We start from the raw sequence: 21,276 nt of genomic DNA, 5'->3' as shown, positions 1-21,276 counted from the left end.
ACGCACTCTCTTTGCTCATGAAATCAAATAATTTGATATGTTGTTAAAATTTGGTTTGGTGACTACAAATTAAATGGTACCTGAAAAGGATGAAAAGAAAAGTTTTATACATACCAGTAGGGTTGCCAGGTCGGCTGATGGAGAAAACCGGACAGGGGGTGGAGTTAGGGGTGGAGTTAGGGGCGGAGTCAGAAGTGCACTTTTATGTAGAGTGGGGCTAAGCAATGGGCTTTTTTTTTTTTAAATTTATAGTATTTATATCGCACTGACATCTTCTGCAGCACATTACAGAGTACATAGCCATGTCACTAACTGTCCTCACCAGTAGTACTGGTCCAGTGCACATAAGAGACAGTTTTTCACCAGTAACTGCACATAAGAGACAGCTTTTCACCAGTAAATGCACATTATAAGAGACACCTTTTCGCCAGTAAATGCACATAATAAGAGACAGCTTTTCCCCAGTAAATGCACAAGAGACAGCTTTTCACCAGTAAATGCACATAATAAGACACAGCTTTTAACCAGTAAATGCACATAATAAGAGACAGCTTTTCACCAGTAAATGCACAAAAGAGACAGCTTTTCACCACTAAATGCACATAATGACAAACAGCCAGTGTTCCCAGTATATGTAGCCAGGGATATATGTGCCCAGTATATGTAGCCAGGGGGTATATATGTCCCAGTATATGTAGGCAGGGGTGTAAATGTCCCAGTATACGTAGGCAGGGGTATATATGTCCCAGTATATGTAGCCAGGGGGTATATGTGCCCAGAATAGGTAGCCAGGGGGTATATGTGCCCAGAATAGGTAGCCAGGAGCTATATGTGCCCAGAATAGGTAGCCAGGGGCTATATGTGCCCAGAATAGGTAGCCAGGGGCTATATGTGCCCAGAATAGGTAGCCAGGGGCTATATGTGCCCGGAATAGGTAGCCAGGGGCTATATGTGCCCGGAATAGGTAGCCAGGGGGTACATGTGCCCAGAATAGGTAGCCAGGGGCTATATGTGCCCAGAATAGGTAGCCAGGGGCTATATGTGCCCAGAATAGGTAGCCAGGTGCCCCCCCCCCCCCCCCCGCAGGAGGAGAACAGTGCAGCAGAGAGAGAGCTGGGAGCAGCGGTGGAGAAGGGGGGCAATCTCCCCCCCTTCCCTCACCTTAGGGTGCTCTCTCTCCCCCGCTGTCTCCTCCAATATGATGTGCAGGCTGGCGGGTGGCTGCGGGCGGAACTTACCTCTGTGTCGCAGGCGCCGGAAGTTCGGGTCCCGCAGCCGCTGAGATTCGACTCAAAAAAGATCCGGATCAAAGATCCGAATCATTCATGAGCCGGACAACACTATTCAGACTGATTAGTGTTGTCCGGCTCATGAATGATTCGGATCTTTGATCCGGATCTTTTTTGAGTCGAATCTCAGCGGCTGCGGGACCCGAACTTCCGGTGCTGGAGCGACAAAGAGGTAAGTTCCGCCTGCAGCCACTCGCCAGCCTGCACATCATCCTGGAGGAGACAGCGGGGGAGAGAGAGCACCCTAAGGTGAGGGAAGGGGGGGGGGAGATTGCCCCCCTACTCCACCGCTGCTCCCAGCTCTCTCTCTGCTGCGCTGTTCTCCTCCTGCGCTGCGGGGGGGCTCTAAACCGGACAACTTAATTGTCCGGTTTAGCATGCCTTTTTGCACCGGACACAGCGCACAAAAACCGGACTGTCCGGTGTAAAACCGGACACCTGGCAAACCTACATACCAGGGGCTTCTTCCAGCCCCCTTCAGGCTAATCAGTCCCTCGCTGTCCACCTCCACCACCTGGATCTTCTGCTATGAGTCCTGGTAATTCAGCCAGTCAGCGTAGTCCGGCCGCATGCCGCTTCCACAGCCAGGAGCGTTCTGCACCTGCACAATAGTGCTGCGCAGGTGTAGTACGCTGCCGGCGGCAAAGTGTGTGCATGCGTACTACGCCAGACTGGCTCAAGTACCTGGACTCATAGCAGAAGATCCAGGTGGCGGAGGAGGACAGCGATGGACTGATTAGCCTGAAGGGGGCTGGAGGAAGCCCCAGGTATATATAAAACTTTAATTTCATCTGCCTCAGGGTTACTTTGTTACACAGTAGTACTATACTCTGCATATGCACTCTCCACAGAGCTGCAGGGAATCCACTGAGAATGCTGTGCACATTCAACACAGAGGTGTTGTCTATCACCCATAAACCTGGTTCAGATTGTGCATGAAGAATGTGCAATAGAGAAAAAATCTCCTTATTCCCCTGCAGAGTACCTGCACATCACTCTTACATGTACCCACAGTTACATTGCCTAGGACCTGATAGATGTTCTTTGTTCCGGTCTGTACCTTTTACAAGTACTCTTACCAAGGACTAGTTTGTCTATGACTAAAGGGAATAAATATGGCAATCTCCATATCCTTCTCATGTCAGTTGTCTTTTAAAATTCCTAAGCGTTGGCAGTTAAGAGACAAATTTCATGTTACATACTTTCAATCAACAAGATTTTAATATGCAAATTAGAGGAGTCGGAGTCGAGGAGTCGGAGTCGGTGGAATCCTAAACTGAGGAGTCGGAGTCGGTGGATTTTTGTACCGACTCCACAGCCCTGGTTTTAAGACTCTTGAATGGGGCTGGATAGTGTAATGGTTAAGGGCTCTGCCTCTGGCATAGGAGACCAGGGTTCGAATCTTGGCTCTGCCTGTTCAGTAAGCCAGCACCTATTCAGTAGGAGACCTTAGGCAAGTCTCCCTAACACTGCTACTGCCTATGGCTGCAGCTCTGGCGCTTTGAGTCCGCCAGGAGAAAAGCGCTATATAAGTGTTTGTCTTCGAATACTCACCTGACGACACAGGATCCCAGTGACGTCCACCGACGACAAGTGTTCCCCGATCCATCCACCTGCCAGCAGGTACACACGACGTCACATGACGGGCGTGAACAGGAAGTCAAGTGATCATGGTACTTTGCACAGAGTCGTCATTGCCATGATGGTCATTATCGTGTCATCAAACGTTGTTCAAGAATTGTGTGCCTGTACCCATGTCACGAGATTGTGGAAACGATCACTTGTCACTCCAACAATTCGCCGGTCATCAGATAAATCGTCGTAGAAATTGTGTAGTGGGTACGGGACTTTTAGAATCAATCAGGAAGCAATTGAGGTATTTTATATGAAAGGGCAAGAGTTCCAGTTCAGTTAGGGTTTTAGGAGTGTCTGTGACCCACAGGGGCGTTGCTAGCCCCAAAGATCACTGGCACGTGCCCTAGATCTATTCTGTGGTGCCCTGGATGTCCCTCAGGCAGAGTAGAGCCACCACAGCACCCAGCGTGGCACCACACAGTACCCAGCATGCCCACAGGGGGCACAGCAGCTCCCAGCATGGCACTACACAGCACCCAGCATGGCATCACAGCATCCAGCAAGCCCCATTGAGGCACCACAGCACACAGCAATAGGTGTTATGCTGGGTGCTATGGTGCATCTATGTGGGTATATTGGGTGCTGTGATCCCATGCTAGATGCTATGATGCCTTTATGGGGCATACAGGGAGCTGTGGTTCTTCTATGGTAGCATGCTGGGAGTTATGGTGCCTCAATGGGAGGCCCATGGAAGCATGGGAGGGGGTCCACTAGAAGGTCAGGGAATGCTATGGGCGGACTGGCAGCAGGCAGACCAGCCAGCACAGAAGCCAGATAACTCTAATTATGTGATTTGCTGCATTTTTGTTTTGTATTAATGGAGATGAGGGCTTTATCCAACATTTTGCTGGGCAGGCCTACTTAGATCGCTGTTAAGTTTATGTAAATTTGGCTCCACTCATGATCACGCCCACATTCCGGTGTATGGCCACACCCATCTTTCGGCTGGATTGCCCAAAAGTGCTTTGGATCTCTTAGGATCCTAGCAATGCCCCTGGTGACCCAGCCCAAGCACCTACTGCCAGTAGGTATCACATGGGCGTGATGAGAATGTAGATTATTATTATTATTTATTGTATTTATAAAGCACCAACATATGACGCAGCGCTGCACAATAGATAAGTGGGTTAACATACAAGGTAGGACATATATCACAACAAAACAAGATCTGGACTCTTGATGCTGCTAGTATTTATTAGTCTCAGGAAAGGTCACATCAGGGTGAGGATGGGTTAGTGCAGGAGGCTGGGGTACAATCAGGGTTACTTTGTGGATTGGGGACAAGTTTCGAGCCCTTAGGCCTCGTTCACATCTACTTAGCGCATATGGCAGTGCGATCACAATGCAACGCGTCCGATCGCACGCCATCTGCGCCGCTACCCGCTGCGCTGCTGATCTCATCCATAGACAATGATGGGTTCAGCTCTGTGCTTGCAGGCAAAATGCAGGCAGCAGTACGCAAGTGCATCATAGCGCATCGTACTGCTGCGCAGCGCAGTAGATGTGAACGGAAGGAGGACTGTCTGCCCTTCTGCCGTTCCTGCGTGTCACCACGTCATACGCACTTCCAAATGCGCATGGAGGCGTGTATGATGTGAATGAGGCCTTAACCAATTTGAGGAATAATTAAAGGAGACCTTTTGTTTAAAAAAAAAAAGAAATCTGAAATGTATTGAAGATATTTTTGTACTCTATGAATGCTGTCTTTTGTACTTTGTTACAGAAGCTGATGAAAAAATAATGTGGCCACTCTTCCTGTTAAATGACCACTACAGCAAAAAAGGGAAACCGTTAAACTCTGACAGAATTGACAGGTTTTGGACTAGTACATCTCCTTATGGTGGGTTTTCAAGGTTTTCTTTGTTTTCGAAAGCATTTTCTGAACTACAGTTGTTAAATCTAACTGCTAAAATAGTAAGATGCCAGCCTCCCTACTTGCTTGCACACTATTTTGTCAGTTAGAATTAGTAATGCTTTAGAGAACAAAGAAAACCCCGACATTCCCCCATGCAGAGATGGACTAATCCAAAACCTTGTCTGTTCTGTACTTTTTTCACTGTAGTGGTCCTTTAAGCTGGGCCGGTTCTCTCATGAAGCAAGATGAAACATTTGCATCAGGTGGCAGAGATTACAGGGGCAGCATTTTTGTACTGTGTTTACACTAAGAGCATGTAGACCGAGTAGGAAGAGTAAAAAGCTCACAGACTCTCAGCCAGCCAGTGTGCTATTGTGTTGAGCTGCAGCATGTCATGTGAGAACATTAAGAGAAGCAGAGTAAATTGTCGGATGCTGTACGATCATTCCAAATCGGGGGGGGGGGGGGGGGGTTGGGGCATCGTCACGAGTTTGCCTCAGGCAGCAAAAAGTCTAGAACCGACCCTGCCTTTAAAGAGAAACTCCGACCAAGAATTGAACTTTATCCCAATCAATAACAAAGGCATAGAAGCAGCAATGACAAGATACATTTAAGTAGTTTTTCAATAGCCAGACTTGACAGTCTGACCCTAACCACATCCGGCAGACACAGCTGGGTGAGGAAGGGGGGCAGTGTGTGTGTGTGGGGGGGGGGGAGGCATGAAGAGAGTTCAAGAGATTGACACCAGAAGGGAAGGAGGAGTTCCTGTGTTTCACTAGCTGCTATTCAGTCTGAGAATCGGATTGCTAATTTTTTGTGGAACGGTACAGCACCATGAATAACATGTAAACGGCGGTGCTGTTTTTCAATATTGTAGTTTTTCTCATACACGCAATCGCTGGCCTCCTGCATTTTTTGACTTTGTGAAGAGGGCAGGAAAATCGCATGACAATTCAAACAAATTTTCCCACCAAGTTTTTTTTTTTTTTTTTTTTCCTCCCGTCGGAAATTACAAATGCACTGCAATCCTACCATACACCCGACAGATCGCAATTGTATTGTGGCAAAATTAAAGTGGTTGAAATGGGGAAAAAAAAACTTGATCACATCGTGAATGCAATTGCGTTTCTTGGTGAAAAAGGGCTCTAACTCCCTGCACAACCGAAGCCTGCGCTCTTGCAATTAGTCAGCGCTGCAGCAGACTACAGTGCCTTCTATTCATTCCAGTGAGTTCCAAGAGTCATCTTCAATTCCAATAGGTTTCCCTACAATAATATGGGCTGTGTAGGCGGAAAAAGCCGCATTCCCCAGGTGTATGGCGCTGGCTTATTGTGTGCGCGCGCTATTGTGCGCTTTCAGCCTGCTAACACACAATAATACATTCTAATACAGCATGTCTATACTTTTCCCCACATGGCTACAGAAGCGAGCAAATGTAACGTCGTTGTTAGCATACAAGCAATAATAAGCCATTTTATTTTACAGTCAATTAAATCCACAGTTCCACTCGGCTGCCTAATCTTAAAGCAGATGTTTATCTTCTCATAAATTCCTTAATAACAGGCATTAGCTGGGCTTTGTGCTCCTCCGGGCAGTGGTATCACACAGGGCACCTCCTGATTTGCGGGAATCCAGTAACGGCACAACACAATAAATGCGCAGACAGGAATTGTGCTGCATGGGATAAAGCAGCCTAATGTAAGAGCCATAATATGATAACATGAAATATATAGTGTGCTGTCAAGATAGGGCAGTGTAAACGATAGCAGATTAGCTATTCTACATGTATATTTCATTGAGGAGAAAATAGCCAAAACCTAGGCAGTGCATCATGGGACTTCTTTATTGGATCATATGAATAGATGCTTGCCCCTTGCTTATCTCTGCCTGTCTGGGAGCTGCCATCTTCCTGATGGTGTAAGCACTATCCCCCCAACAGGAATACAGAAAGCGGAAATGAAAACCTAAATTGCGGTTCATGTACATGACTATTATATGTTTGTAACTGGGACAGAGATGGCGCCCTCATAAACAGTCTAAATGATATATAACATAAATGAAATATGACTGACTTACCTCTAAAAGAAGGGACAACGCCAATTTCAAAATAAAATTTAAATTTCAAAATAAAATTTAAATTTCAGACACTTTAATGATAACTCGTTTCGCGGAGTACAGTCTGCTTCCTCAGAGCAAATAACAAACAGTGTTTGTATTGAAGCATAAGCAAGCTAGGAGCGCCTTTGGACCAGACTTTGCAACGGGATGGTGGCAATATTGATACTTCTGTCATGCCGCATCGCATTGCATCGACCATGCAAGTCTCCATAGAAATGCATGTCCCTTGCGGCGGGGGGCACTCGCAACCCGGCCAGTGTGCACTAGCCCTGCCACACCCCTTGGCGTGCCTCTGCCACATGCCTTGTCACACATACCACAAGGAATTCCGAAGAAAAAGACATAGGCCTCAATTCACTAAGCTTATAACCTGTCTTTAATAACGTTTCTAGAGTTATCACCATGGTGATGAGGCATGTAGTATTCAGAAAACATTACCTAGGGCAAACCTACAGTTAACTCTTCTGTCTTTAAGTTAACTCTTCAATCCTTAAAATAACTCCAGAATTCTAAAGTTAAAGATAGGCTGTTAATTAACTGCGTGTGAAAATAACTACAGAGGAGGTAACCTAACTACAGAGGAGGTAACGTAAAGGGAACCTTAACTGAGAGGGATATGGATGTTTCCTTTTAAACAATACCAGTTGCTTGGCAGTCCTGCTGAACTCTTTGGCTGCAATAGTGGCTGAATCACACGCCTGAAAAAAGCATAAAGCAATCCCAGTCTGACTTCAGTCAGAGCACCTGACCTGCATGCTTGTTGAGGGGCTGTGGCTAAAAGTATTAGATACACAGGATCAGCAGGAGTCAGGCAACTGGTATTATTCTAAAAGGAAAAATCCATACCCTTCTCAGTTTAGGTTCCCTTTAAGGAAAAAAGAGATAAGATAACTCTCTCACTGTGTGGAGGTAAGTTTTCTCTTGCCTTATTATCTCCAGCATGATCTTAGTGAATTGAGGCCATATTTTTATTATTCAAACCACACTGGTTCTTTCTGTCATCATTACTTTTCCTTCACATTTACACTTAAAAAATAAGAATTATATACATTTATAGGAATACTGTAGAAAAATACATACAGCTACATAGATCCATATATCAGTCTTGAAAGAGGAACGCATGAAGAAGAAAGAGGAAAAGATGGATTTGGTTCCTCTGAAAAAGGTGCCTCCTTGTCATAGCGGTCAAGGAGAAGGGTGTATGAAAGTGGGGGGGGGGCCTCAATATTTTGCTTTAGGAATGGGGGCATAATATGTAGTTGCGCCTCTGTCATTTGGTCAATATAATTTTGCATATCAGAATAATCTTTTGCTTTCCACTAATAAAGATTTGTGGAGCCTGCTGCACGAATACAATTGCAGCCTCACACTTAGAGGTAGTCAGCAGGCCGGCTAATATTCACCTGGAACGTGCCTTTAATATCTGAGCTAGAAGGGATGGTTGCTGCGTTATTATTAGTGTATATATAGCGCACATCAATGTAAATGGGAAAATGGCCACATCCTGCCACCATCTGCACATGGATTTCCTCCTGAAAGTCTGCCTATTTAAAGGATTTTGTGTTCCTCGCCGCGCAGCACAATCGCCAGATGCCGGCGGAACCTGTTAGCTGTGCCTGTGCAATTCTTGTCTGTTTAATACAATATAATTGGGGTGGAGAAGTACAGTAGATTTTAATGCACTTAAATGAAAGGAAATGTGCAGATTTGCTCTCGCCCTATAATTTGTCTCTGTTAGCAGCATTACGTTTTTATCCCGCCGTTTTGTGTGACCCGGGCCAGTTAAAGCTGTGATCCTATTAAAATGTGTTTCCAGTCTGTGTGATCTGATGAACTCTCTTTTTTTTCTGTGCAACTCTGTAGTTCCAATTTACCCAGAGATTCAGCAAAGCCTTAACAGCCAGGAGGAGGCCCCTCCAGGCTCACATAATGAGCCTGATTTATGCTCTGTGCACATGCTAGATGGCTCTCGACCAAGGCAGGCATTCAGGGCTGCCTATACCAAGATTCTATTGTGTGCTTTGATGGCCAGATGCACTGGTAAGCGATCTGTCCTGTCCAACGACCATCTTGTCTGAGTATAGGACAAGGCTGCTGTTCTCTGCCTTACCCCTCCCATTCCATACCACTACATGTAGTGCTGAGCCTCTGCCTCCTCCATATCAATGTGTCGCTAGCCTGCAGGCCATTCATCTGTACATCATTTGTCCCTGAACTGCCACCCGAGGGATTGATTCTGCGGGCAACAGTCCTTTGTACGAGTGTAAGAGGTTTATTTGGGGCTTGCTTTCACTATGATTCTGAGTGATTCCTCGTACGTTAATTCGGACTGGGAACCGCAGCCTATTGAAATCAATAAGCTACTTCCGAATACATATGCAGGGGTAAAAACAGACGGAATTTGGATGCGTACTCACAACAGAACAAGTGGCAGAGTGCGAGACGCATACTGCCACAAATGGAAACGGGCCTTAAAGAGGAACTGTTGCGAAAATCTTTAAATTTAACACACAAACAAATAAGAAGCATGTTACTCCCAGAGTAAAATAAGCTATTAATTTCTTTCCTCCTATGTTGCTGTCCCTAACTGTAATGTAGGGAGTAGAAATCTGACATTGACAGGTTTTGGGCTAGTCCATCTCTCCACAGGGGATTCTCAGCATGGCCTTTATTCTTCATAAAGATATTCCTTGAAAAAGATGTATACAAAGATGCTGGCCAGCCTCCCTGCTTGCTGAAAACTTTTTTTTGGCAGCTGAATGGAGCAACTGCTGTTAAAAACAAAGAAAACCCTGAGAACCCCCCATGAGAAGATAGGCTAGTCCAAAAACTGTCAGTAATGTCAGATTACTTCTACTTACTGTAAGTGACAGCAACATAGAAGAAAAGTGATTTATGGCTAATTTTTCGCTAGAAGAAACGTACTTCTTATTTGTATATATGTACGTGTATTTTAAATTTTAAGATTTTCGCAACAGAGGTCATTTAAGCCAGCCATACATGGGTAAAGAGGTTACAAACAGCGGACTTTGATATAGTAAGCTCCTCCGCCTCATATACATAACCCATGCAGGTCATTTGAATTGGGGTATGCACAGAGCAAAAATAGTTAAGTGCATCGCTTTTGTTTATTTATACATTTCTTTCTGTTTCATGCACTTAGCACTTTATTCGCTTTATTCAAAGCAAAACTTCACAAAGTCTTGTTGAAATAGGCAGAGTATTAGGACGCTATGGGTTATTGATAACTTTTTAAGTTTTATTTAGTTCTTTTAAAGGTATTAACTACAAAAGTGTTTAAATAGTCTCCTAAGTGTGTCTCTACTAGTCAACTCAACTACTGAAAGCCAAGGTAGATTCCCAACTCATGTCGTGAAGGTAGATTACAAATCATGCATTATAACATAGTGTTGGTTCCATGTCAGAATAGTTTTCCTGATTGAAGAGTGGCACCAACTTTGCCCACATTTTTGGCCCAGTGCACACCAAAAACCTCTAGCAGATCTGCAAAACACTAGAGGTTTTTGAAGCAGATTACAGAGCGATTCTAGGCATGTTTTGAGACGTTCTCTAAACATGCCTAGCGTTTTTTTGGAGCGTTTTGGAGCGTTATGAATCTTGTTACAGTAAAAGCTGTTTCTGTAATAAAAACGCCTGGAAAACCGCTCTGATCTACCGTTTTTCAGAGCGGGTTTCCACTTTCCCATACTTTAACATTGAGGCAGAAATGCCTCAGAAATCTAAAAAATGCTGCAGCCCCCTAGATTGCATTTGTGGAAAAAACGATCCGCTCTGGTGTGCACCATCCCATTCACTTTCATTAGCCAAACGGTTCCCCCCTTCAAGCGTTTTAAAAAACACTCCAGAACCGCTCCAATGTGCATCAGCCCTTATAGTGGTCGCAGTGAAGATTTTTCTTGATTGTGTCTCTCCAGTAAGTAGTCAGATTTGCACAGATTCATACAAACGAGCACTGAAAAATAATGAAATAGTTAAGAACTAGTTAAACAACAGGAAAAGGGTAGACACACCTCCAATAATCACACAACCACAATGGGTAACAACTTGGTATCTCAATCAACAACACGTTTTGTGGATGTGCAATCCGGCTTTCTCAGGTCAACAATGGTAGAAATTTAGCAAAGACCCTCCAGCAATGATTTCTACAAAATCCTGACAGATTCATGCATGTCAAAGTGGATAAGATCATGTATGACTGGGAGCTACACAGATAATATAACGAGCATGATCTGCCTGGGAGGGATTACTTCCTTGTTGACACAACTGAGAAAAGCAAATCATGAACAGCTTATGAAACCTGTTGAGTGTTTTTTCCCTACCAACAAGTGTTGTCTGTGTCCCTATTAGAGAGACTTAAAGAGAAACTGTGACCAAGAATTGAACTACCCAATCAGTAGCTGATACCCCCTTTTACATGAGAAATCTATTCCTTTTCACAAACAGACCATCAGGGGGTGCTGTATATCTGATATTGTGGTGAAACCCCTCCCACAAGAAACTCTGAGGACCATTGTACTCCTGGCAGTTTTCGGTCTGTGAGCCTTGTTGCATTGTGGGAAATAGCTGTTTACAGCTGTTTCCAACTGCCAAAAAAAGCAAGCATCTCCTTCCAGTGACATTACCTGCCAGCAGAAAAAATGTCACCATGTGATAAGTGTGATAATGTAAATCAGGGAGAGGAAAGCTTTTACAATGGGCAAACACTGACTAAATCACTTATACAGAATTATTGTAAAAATTAAGCACTTTTTTATTCCATTATTTTCACTGGAGTTCCTCTTCAAATGCTTCATATCAGGACAGAATCTGGGGATCCTAGTCCTAGATAGGAACACAGGTCAAACTAAAATCCCAAAAGAGGCTTTAGCTCCTTTCCAAACTATCCACAACTTTATTCTTTTTCTTAAAGTTGATGTTGTTATAATAAAAAAGATACAGTACAAAAACATAAAAACTGAGAACTCCTTGTCTATTCTGCCTACTTCTACATGATGAAAAAAGTCACTCTTGTGTGATGAAGCCTAAAAAAGAATATCAGAGTTCTTGCAGAAAGCGATGGTTTTTAACTGGCTTCCACTCTAGCATGGACTGCCGATTGCTGAAGTGTTCTGATCAAGATCTAATCAGTTCTAATCAAAGAATGAACAGGCTTCATGTAATCAGAGCATCCCACTGCTGCCTTCTGGGACTCTCTTATCTCCATTAATGACAGTGTCCTCTCTGACGTTTCTCCCTTCCCCCTTGGGTCTGCTGCAGACAGATATTAGCTGGGAGTCAGATGTGTAAAGCATGATTCTGCTACCATCTTGCTCTACATTCTACTCTCTGCATGTGTTTTGTAGAGATGTCGCGAACCTCTGATTTTCGGTTCGCGAACCCTGTTCGCGAACCTCCGCGAAAGGTTCGGTTCGCGAAAAAGTTCGCGAATCGCAATAGACTTCAATGGGGAGGCGAACTTAGAAAAATAGAAAAAATTCTAACGCCTAGAAAAATAATAGAAAACATGTTTCAAAGGCTCTAATACCTGGAGGCAGACATGATTGAGTGAAATACACATCAAATGTCCCAGGCTAACATCTAGGTTTCACACAGACCCCTATTTTAGGGCACCCTCCTCCTACCCTCCACCCTTCTACCCTTCTACCTATTCCCTCCTCCCTCCTACTGGAGGGAGAAGGGTCTCATCTGCCAGAGAATTATATTATTTCAAGAGCCAGTTTACATACCATAGCTGAGAATTGAATACAAGGCCATGTCTGGCTACATATCTGTAAGCAGTGGCTGGATGATGTAATGGTTAAGGGCTCTGACACCGGAGACCAGAGTTCAAATCTCGTCTCTGTCTGTTCAGTAAGCCAGCACCTATTCAGTAGGAGACCTTAGGCAAGTCTTCCTAACACTGTTATCTTGTCTATTTTTTTCTCTTGACAACTATTGAACACAAAATACAAGGCCATGTCTGGCTACATATCTGTAAGCAGTGGCTGCATGGTGTAATGGTTAAAGGGCTCTGCCTCGAACACAGGAGACCAGAGTTCGAATCTCGTCTCTGTCTGTTCAGTAAGCCAGTACCTATTCAGTAGGAGACCTTAGGCAAGTCTTCCTAACGCTGCTATCTTGTCTAATTTTTCTCTTGGATTGAGCATAAATGGTAAATGCTAGGCCAGCTTCAGTTTGTACTGTTGTGGTACAGTGGTTAAGGTACTTGCCCACCACACAGTGAGACCTGGGTTCAATTCTCAGCTATGGTATGTAAACTGGCTTTTGAAATAATATCATTCTCTGGCAGATGAGACCCTCCTCCCTCCAGTAGGAGGGAGGAGGGCATAGATAGAAGGGTGGGAGGGTAGAAGAGTAGAGGGTGGAGCCCACAAGAGCCTTATTAAAATCTCCCTAGCAGAGTGTGTAGCAGCTGTCCCTTAACTAATTAGTATAGGCAGATGAGTGAGTCAAATGGCTCCAGGACCTTGCCTTGTATAAGGGGGGGTGGGGCTCCACCAGTGAGTGAAGTCTGATTGGCAGTAATGTGTCTGATGACTGTGATGGAGAGGGTCAAAGTTTTGCTCCATAGAGCATTATGGGGAGAATCGAACTTCCGAGAAAGTTCGCGTTTGGTAGGCAAACGCGAACCACCGAAGTTCGCCTGGAACCGTTCGCCGGCGAACCGCTCGGGACATCTCTAGTGTTTTGTTTGCGATGATCAGTGGAGAGGAGACAAGAGATTATATTACAATTGCCAGAACTAAAAATGAAAGAAGACTATCGGCACTAAATTTAAGCACCCACCACTAGGGATGGTCAACGAGACACAAATATTTCCGAGTTGATGCAGGATTGTGCAAATTTTGTATGCAAATACATGCAGCTTGAAAATGGATCAATAGAAATCCCACATCTGCCGGATTTGATTGGTCCATTCCCATCTGCATAAATTTGCATAATCCTGCAACTAAGCAATTATTTGCATCTTCTTGACAATCTATATCCATCACAAATATCGTTTGAATAGGACACCAAAATCCCTAGTGCTGGAATAAACATCGGACCCTTAAAGTCAATTTTAAATCCTATTTTACTGAGAAATTGAAGTCAATGTTGGTTTTGGTGAGAAAACACATTTTTAATGTCTAGTACCAGGCAGAGCTTATGCCCAGAGGCATCACAAGGGTTGGTGTCACCTGGTGCGGAAACTCATGGTGTCACCCCTCTCTTACCTTATAAACCTCCAACCTCACCAGGCTTAATAAAACCAATAGTACTTTCTTATGTAGTATCGTTACTTGTCACATTTGCTGAGAATGGGGTTGGGGAGGGGTTATACTGGACCCATTTGCTATAGGAGAGAGGGGAGTTGGGTAATAACCTGGTCTATATTTACATAGCCCTACTCCACTGTCCCTTAGCCTGGTACTTGGTGTCACCCCATCTCCTGGTGACACGTGGTGCAGTCCGCACCTACCGCACCCCCCTAGTGACGCCACTGCTTATGCCTTTTCCTCTTGGGGGTACATTGGAAGAGGGTGTATAAAAAGTGATTTAATTATCGTGATTCTGTAATGGAATGTGAACATTCTGGGCCTCCTTAACATTTTTTACATGTACATGCATTCCAGTGTATAACATGCATGTTTGTATGCTCCCAAGACCACTTCAAATACTTTTAATGCTGTACTAAAAAGAAAAGTGCAGCTTCTAGTTGAATTTTTTTGGGGAAAACCTTTGAACCTAATTTTATGGACAAGCCTTGCTTTCCTATCCATTATTTCCATGTCACAGGGGTGGCTGAGTTGCTAGGAGCTAGTCTTAATGCACACCTGAAGTGAGAGGGATATGGAGGCTGCCATATTGATTTTCTTTTAAGCAATGCCAATTGCCTGGCTGTCCTATTGATCCTCTGCCTCTTATACTTTTAGTGGTGTTGGTGTTTGAATTTGGTTTAGCCGATTCAGAACACCCAAATACTCTTGACTTGAAAGGAGCAACGCGTATCTTCGTATGCGTTGCGGCTCACAATAGCGATAATTGCAGTCGGTAATGCGGAGAAAGCTACGCGTGGCCAGTCCTGTCGAGCCTGTCAGCAAAAACGAAACTAGCTGGCAGCGGGGGACCAGAGGATTAGTGAGGGGCTGCGAGGGCACAGGACTGCTGCCGGGGGCTGGTAGAAGCTCCAGGTGTGTAAAACTTTTTTTTGGGGGGGGGCTTAAGTGTCCCTTTAAAGTAAATCTTAAGTGATATACTCACCTATGACACTTGTTTTAGAACCCTTGCTTGATAAGCCCCTAGTCTGTGAGAGTCACCAGGCTAACACTAGGAATCAAGCGCAGGAGATTTGGGCGCAGCCGGCGCCACCATATACTGTAATAGGATTTGCGGCTATAGCGAAGCACAGTGAGTAACTTAGGTGCCGTCAGAAGACATTGCTGAAGTTACTTTTAAAACACTGTAATTCAGCCACCAGAAATAGCTGGAGGCCGAATTACATTATTCCCCACCATCCATGTGGACCTGGAGGGGGAATGCTGGGACTTGTGCAGCAGCAGGATAAGCCATACCGACTGTATCCTGCGCCCAAGTCTCCCGGCGGCGATTTTTCTTGTACGCTCATGAGGTTTAGGCAAGGGAAAGGGTGTGAACAAAGGGGGGAGGGGGTATTAAAGTTTTGCTGGTAGGGCCTCATGGTTTGTAGTTACACCCCTGGGGCCTATGGTGAAACTTGTATGCCCTTTAGCTGCAGTAGTAGTTGGGCTCTCACCTTGTTAATTAAGGCTGATTCTTGGAAGGGATGAGATGGGATAACCACGTTGAAGGAGGCAGCCTTGAGTCCAATCAGAACAGATCAGTAATAGACTCATTTGGGAAGTAAATAAAATATTTGCTCCCTGCAGGATTGCTTTAAAAAGTCTATGCTTGGAGTTCTGCTTTAAACAACAGGAGGGAAAAACATACCAACCTGGTAAATCTCTCCTGTTAGATCAGTTTCAGATTATAGCAAATCCATCTTTGTGACTTGTGCTCTTTCAAGACATCAAACCCCAACATATGCTATCCAGTCTTTAATAAATCTTTGATTGGCCTTTTTTTTTTTTTCTTAGAAATGTTTCTCATTCCCTTTGATGCATTCAGACTGACTTGTTTTTCCTCAGGAACACCAGCTGTTGTCACTTGTCACAGGGGAGACCCATAGATAAGGGAAGAACACCCTAAAGCCTCTTGTTAAACCGGTACAGCTCCAGCCATTGCTGTGTGCCTGTATCAGATCCTTGTGGAACAGCAGACCATCCATTGATTGATGTGTACAAATAACATGAAAGCATGTATTTACCTCTTTGTGTACTGAGTGAGGTTACTCTGCACTTGACCCTTTAATAATTCAATTTTGGGATCAATATTCTATTTTTACACTAATGGGAGTCTTCTTTCTTCCATCAGGCACCAGTGCGGAGCTGCTCGGCAGGAAACGTGTTCAAAGAGCTGCATAACACAGGTGAGTTAAGTACTACTGAAAGGTCAGCAGTGCTGTACAATTAGGGCCGTGCTTCCAGGAATACTAAAGCCTGTAATGATGTGTTTATTTAAGCTGCATATAGATTTACAACAAACGTCACTCAATAATCCAGTTATCAGAAATGTTAAGAAGAACAGCATTGGCACCTCAGACAAGCATGCAGGGCTATTTCTGCAAAGGTGGGAGGGAGTGGGAAGATGGAGACCTCATACTGCTAAGAAAAAATGTTTGGCTTTCGGAAAAAGAACCTTTGCAGGCCACAGTTGTCCTATAACTTGGACTAAAGCTAGCCATGATCCTCCTGAGACACATCTCCAGTCACACAAAAGCATACAACAAGGCTGCTCCTGCGATGTGACAGCCGTCGGCCAGGTTTCACCTGTGACATAGCAGAAGTCAGCCCGGCTCCACCTGTGACATAACCGCACTCAGCCCGGCTCCACCTGTGACATAACCGCACTCAGCCCGGCTCCACCTGTGACATAACCGCACTCAGCCCGGCTCCACCTGTGACATAACCGCACTCAGCCCGGCTCCACCTGTGACATAACACTCAGCCAGACTCCACCTGTGACATAACAGCACTCAGCCCGGCTCCACCTGTGACATAACAGCACTCAGCCCGGCTCCACCTGTGACATAACAGCACTCAGCCAGGCTCTTTTTGTGACATAATGACAGTCATCCAGACTTTTCCTGTGACACAACACTAGTCATCCATGGTGGATGACCATGTTCCATGTGGCACTTCCTGTGATTTGGCCACTGACTGGTATATTGCTTCTGTAAAATGGCGCTATTCAGCCAGGCTCCTTCTGTGACGTGGCAGCAGTCACCTTGGCTCCTCCTGTGAAGTGGCAGCATTCACCTTGGCTCCTCCTGTGAAGTGGCAGCAGTCACCTTGGCTGCTCTTGTGACCTGGCAGCAGTCATCTTGGCTCCTCCTGTGACGTGGCAGCAGTCACCTTGGCTGCTCTTGTGACCTGGCAGCAATCATCTTGGCTCCTCCTGTGACGTGGCAGCAGTCACATTGGCTCCTCCTGTAATGTGGCAGCAGTCACCTTGGCTCCTCCTGTAATGTGGCAGCAGTCACTTTGGCTCCTCCTGTGATGTTGCAGCAGTCACCTTGGCTCCTCCTGTGACATGGCAGCAGTTATCCCAGGCCTTCTATGACATAGCTGTGGTGAGCCAGGCTCCTCTAGGACAGAAAAGTAAACTGTTATATTAAATATTGATTACATTATGTCTGTACTAACCTTAAACAGTTATTGTGGTAATGACAGCAAGCTTGTGGAAATCAGCGTTTCCCGGGGCTATGCCATCCATAATTTATACATTTTATTGTCCTAAACTTGCAAAGTGAAAAGCCATGTTATTCTGTTAGTTTTTACCGAATGTTCCGTTAATGCAAAAAGTATTATTTCCCAGTCAACTCTGTGTGCTAAAATGGAATTCTGGTGAAAAACATTCAAATTAAAAACTAGACTTTGTACAAAAGCAGTTTCATGCACCAATGACCCTCTTCTATCTCCAGCTCGAGGATCACCCCCAGTTCTCAGAGTCTGATTTTAAGAGAAAGCAGTAAGCCTATTGATATGGTGGATTTTTGCGGTGCTGATACCTTCCACACCTGTTTTCAAATTTCATAGATGTGTCACTGTTGAACCAAGGAGCTGTCATTCTATACCGTAGCGATAATGTTACGGGTCTAGTACACTGTTCGGCACTAGTGGTAGGCATGGGTTCTCCCATGTGACTGCGAATGTTCACCAGAGCAGCCGCATGGGATAATAGGCCTCCACCCTTAGTGGGTGATGGGCTATTTTGCTTTCTAGTAGCCACCAGGTCGCAGCCCCTGAGATCACTCTAACAGTGATAGAAATAACAGCAGAGTTCAATAAAAGGTAGGGCAGGGTCTAGCAGGAACATCGTCATGGGTAGCCAAAGTTCAAGGGTAAGCTCTGGACTGCATGGTCAGGGACAAGGCAAAGGTCGGTACAGGCCGCAATCAAGCAAAGTTGAGAACCAGGTTGAGGCCAAAAGACAGGTGGAGATCAGTGAAGGTCAGAGGCTATTTGGGTCAGTAACAGAAACAAGGGAAAACTCATCTGTCTTAGATAGTTGCTGTTGGTCCCACTTCTTTCTTACTCCCAAGCTTTGCTGTTTGCCTAATATTTTGACTGGCAGCGTCAGGAAGTAACAGGCAGGGCTGTCTAAAGCTTTATACAGAGCAACGATATAATTTGGACTTAATCAAAAGGCATATCTGCTTGATCATTTTTAGGAATGATTATAAAAGATTACTCTATATACAAAGGCATTCAGGGCTGTTGGCATGACATCCAGTGTTGTGCAGGCAAAGTGCAACAGAACGAAGTGCTCACTCCTGGCGTAGGTTGTAGGCGGTGTATTCGAGAGTACTATTGCGGATATGTGGCACCAGGGTGCTGCGATTTGGTGCACTTGGTAATAGATTAATCTAGACTTGGTAAGTGGCAGCACAGCAAATTTTACATTTGGGAATTGAGGGTAATACAATTGGCAAAAGGGCATCTTTTATCAGTAAATGTAGAAGTAGGACAAAAAAGGGTAGTGTTAGGTGTAGAGATAGTAAGGTTAGTATTAGATGTAGGGATAGAAAGGTTAGTGGCAGTGAAGTTAGTGTCGCTGTAGCGGTAGTAGAAGGGATAGTGTAGGAGTAGTGGCAATAAGTAGCGCTAGTAGGAGGGTCAGTGTTAGATGTATTGAGAGTAGGAGGGTTAGTGTTAGGTGAACAGGAGTAGGAGCGATAGTGTTAGGTGTATCTGGAATAGGAGGGATAGTGTAGGAGTAGGGACAATGATTAGCGGTAGTAGGGAGGGTTAGTGTTAAGTGTACCAGGATAAGGAGGGATAGTGTTAGGTGTAGTAGGAGTAGGGGGGATGTTAGGTGTAGCAGGAGTGTTAGTGTTAGGCAGGGCCGGTTTAGGCCCCCCCAACATATACCCCGGAACAAAAATCGGCATTAGGGGACCTTTTTTGCAGCTGGTATAGTCAGGGTGTGAAGTCCCAATTGGTCGAAACTCCACATTCTGGCTATCCCAGCCTGCATGGGGGACAAGGGGTTAAAAAGTTTCAGGAGGGGGGACCCCACATAATTTTTTTTTTTTTTTTAAATTCCCGCACTCTAAACATAAAAAAAAAAAATTGGGAAAATAGGAAAAAATGCCAGGGATCTTCATACAGCCATATTGCGGCTGTATAGCGATCCCTGGCCAAAGCGCTGCGGCTGCGTATGGACCCCCTGGAAACCCCGTCAGGAAATTTATTGCGCTTTCGTTTGATGCATGTAAAATTACACTACCGTTAGGTTTGCTACTAAAAGTGACATTTACCGCATTTAAAAGTATACTTTTTTCCTTCGAAACTTTAAAATCAATTTTCTCAAAAACTATAAGGTCTTTTAGAAAAATTGTTTTTCCCTCTTATTCCTAATGATCTCCTTAACATATCCTGCAAATTTAGGGTTTCTAGCATTTAAGGTGGATTTGCTATTAACCATTAAAGTCGGCAGGTTTTTAAATGTGTATTTTTTTTCCTTTGAAACTTTAAAATCGATTTTCTCAAAAACTATAAGGCCGATTTGAAAACATTTTTTCCTCTTGTAGCCACTGGGGGCCCCTACAAGCTCTAGGACCCTGGGGCAGCTGCCTCCTTTGCCTCTATGGTAGCTCCGGCCCTGGTGTTAGGTGTATCGGGAGTAGGGGGGTTAGTGTTAGGAGTACCAGGAGTATTAGGGATAGTTTTTGGTGTAGCCAGAGTAGAAGGGATAGTGTTAGGTGTATCGGGAGTATGAGGGTTAGTGTTAGGTGTATTGGGAGTGGGGGGGGGGGGGGTAGTGTTGGGTGTACCAGGCGTAGGATGGATAGTGTTCGATGTATCAGGAGTAGGAGGGATAGTGTTAGGTTTAGCAGGAATTGGAAGGTTACTTTTTGAGAAGAGATTAGGATGAGTTTGACGGAAGTAATATGGTATTAATAGTATAATATCAGTAATTTAAAATTACCGATATTCATTTTATTAGCGAATCGTGCCAAACTCATTAGCGTCTATAGTAAATGTACACCAAAAGGCAGATGAGCTTGTTGGATCCCAGCTTACACAGAACACATACAACTGTCATCTGAAAATTTCTCTCTAGACTTTTGTTATTCATTGCTCTGTCTGACAGTTGCTGGAGGCGAATATTCCTGAACACCTGCTGGATGACATCGGTGAGATCGTTTACATCACACAACTTGTATTGCAAGTGTGTACAGGCCTTTAGAAAGTTCTGTAGTGCTTTATTTAAAGTAAGGGTTTACCCAGAGTTGCAAGGGCACACTGCAAGGTCTCAAACAGACACGCAGGCATCTTTAGGTGCACGCAAGTGAACACAGGTCATTGTAACCAGCAAACTTTGCGCATACACGACCCTTACCATATGCTGCGTCATTTTGCTACTGTCTTACCCATGCTTGAGATCAGAATTCATTAGTTCAGTTCATGGTGGATTCTTTTGGAATTTGAGTATTGCTAAGACTTGATCTCCACGGGCAGCTAAACAGCACATTTACTGCTCACTTCAGCGACTGATGTGCTGCAGCTGCAATCTCCATGACGATTAAGCGTGTGGGCAGCTGGCCGGCGGTCAGGAACTATGCAGTTACCATGTGGGTGACGACCGTCACATTGAACGTCTGGCAGATGGTCCTCCTCCCACCTAAATGGGAGTAATTGGCATAAGACTGCAATGTCATACTAGTGCTTACACCAGCCACTTACTGAACAACTTACTGAAGGACGGCAGTCACTGACATGGTGAGGAGACCATGAA

The 21,276-nt window shown here is 44.7% G+C and overlaps 1 protein-coding gene across 8 annotated transcripts in view; it reads left to right on the top strand.

The window, feature by feature from the left end:
• LOC137528929 (leucine-rich repeat and fibronectin type III domain-containing protein 1-like protein) overlaps positions 1 to 21,276 on the top strand; it is an 874,345-nt gene that overhangs the window by 493,616 nt on the left and 359,453 nt on the right. For all 8 annotated transcript variants that reach the window (XM_068250704.1, XM_068250705.1, XM_068250703.1 and 5 more), the window contains one exon: positions 16,348 to 16,402. The gene's annotated coding sequence lies outside the window, so the exon portion shown is untranslated. The remainder of the gene's footprint in view (positions 1 to 16,347; positions 16,403 to 21,276) is intronic.

The sequence above is a fragment of the Hyperolius riggenbachi genome, chromosome 8 (assembly GCF_040937935.1).
Source record: "Hyperolius riggenbachi isolate aHypRig1 chromosome 8, aHypRig1.pri, whole genome shotgun sequence".
In the NCBI taxonomy this organism is placed as follows: domain Eukaryota; kingdom Metazoa; phylum Chordata; class Amphibia; order Anura; family Hyperoliidae; genus Hyperolius; species Hyperolius riggenbachi.
This window is presented reverse-complemented; position numbering and strand designations above follow the sequence as displayed.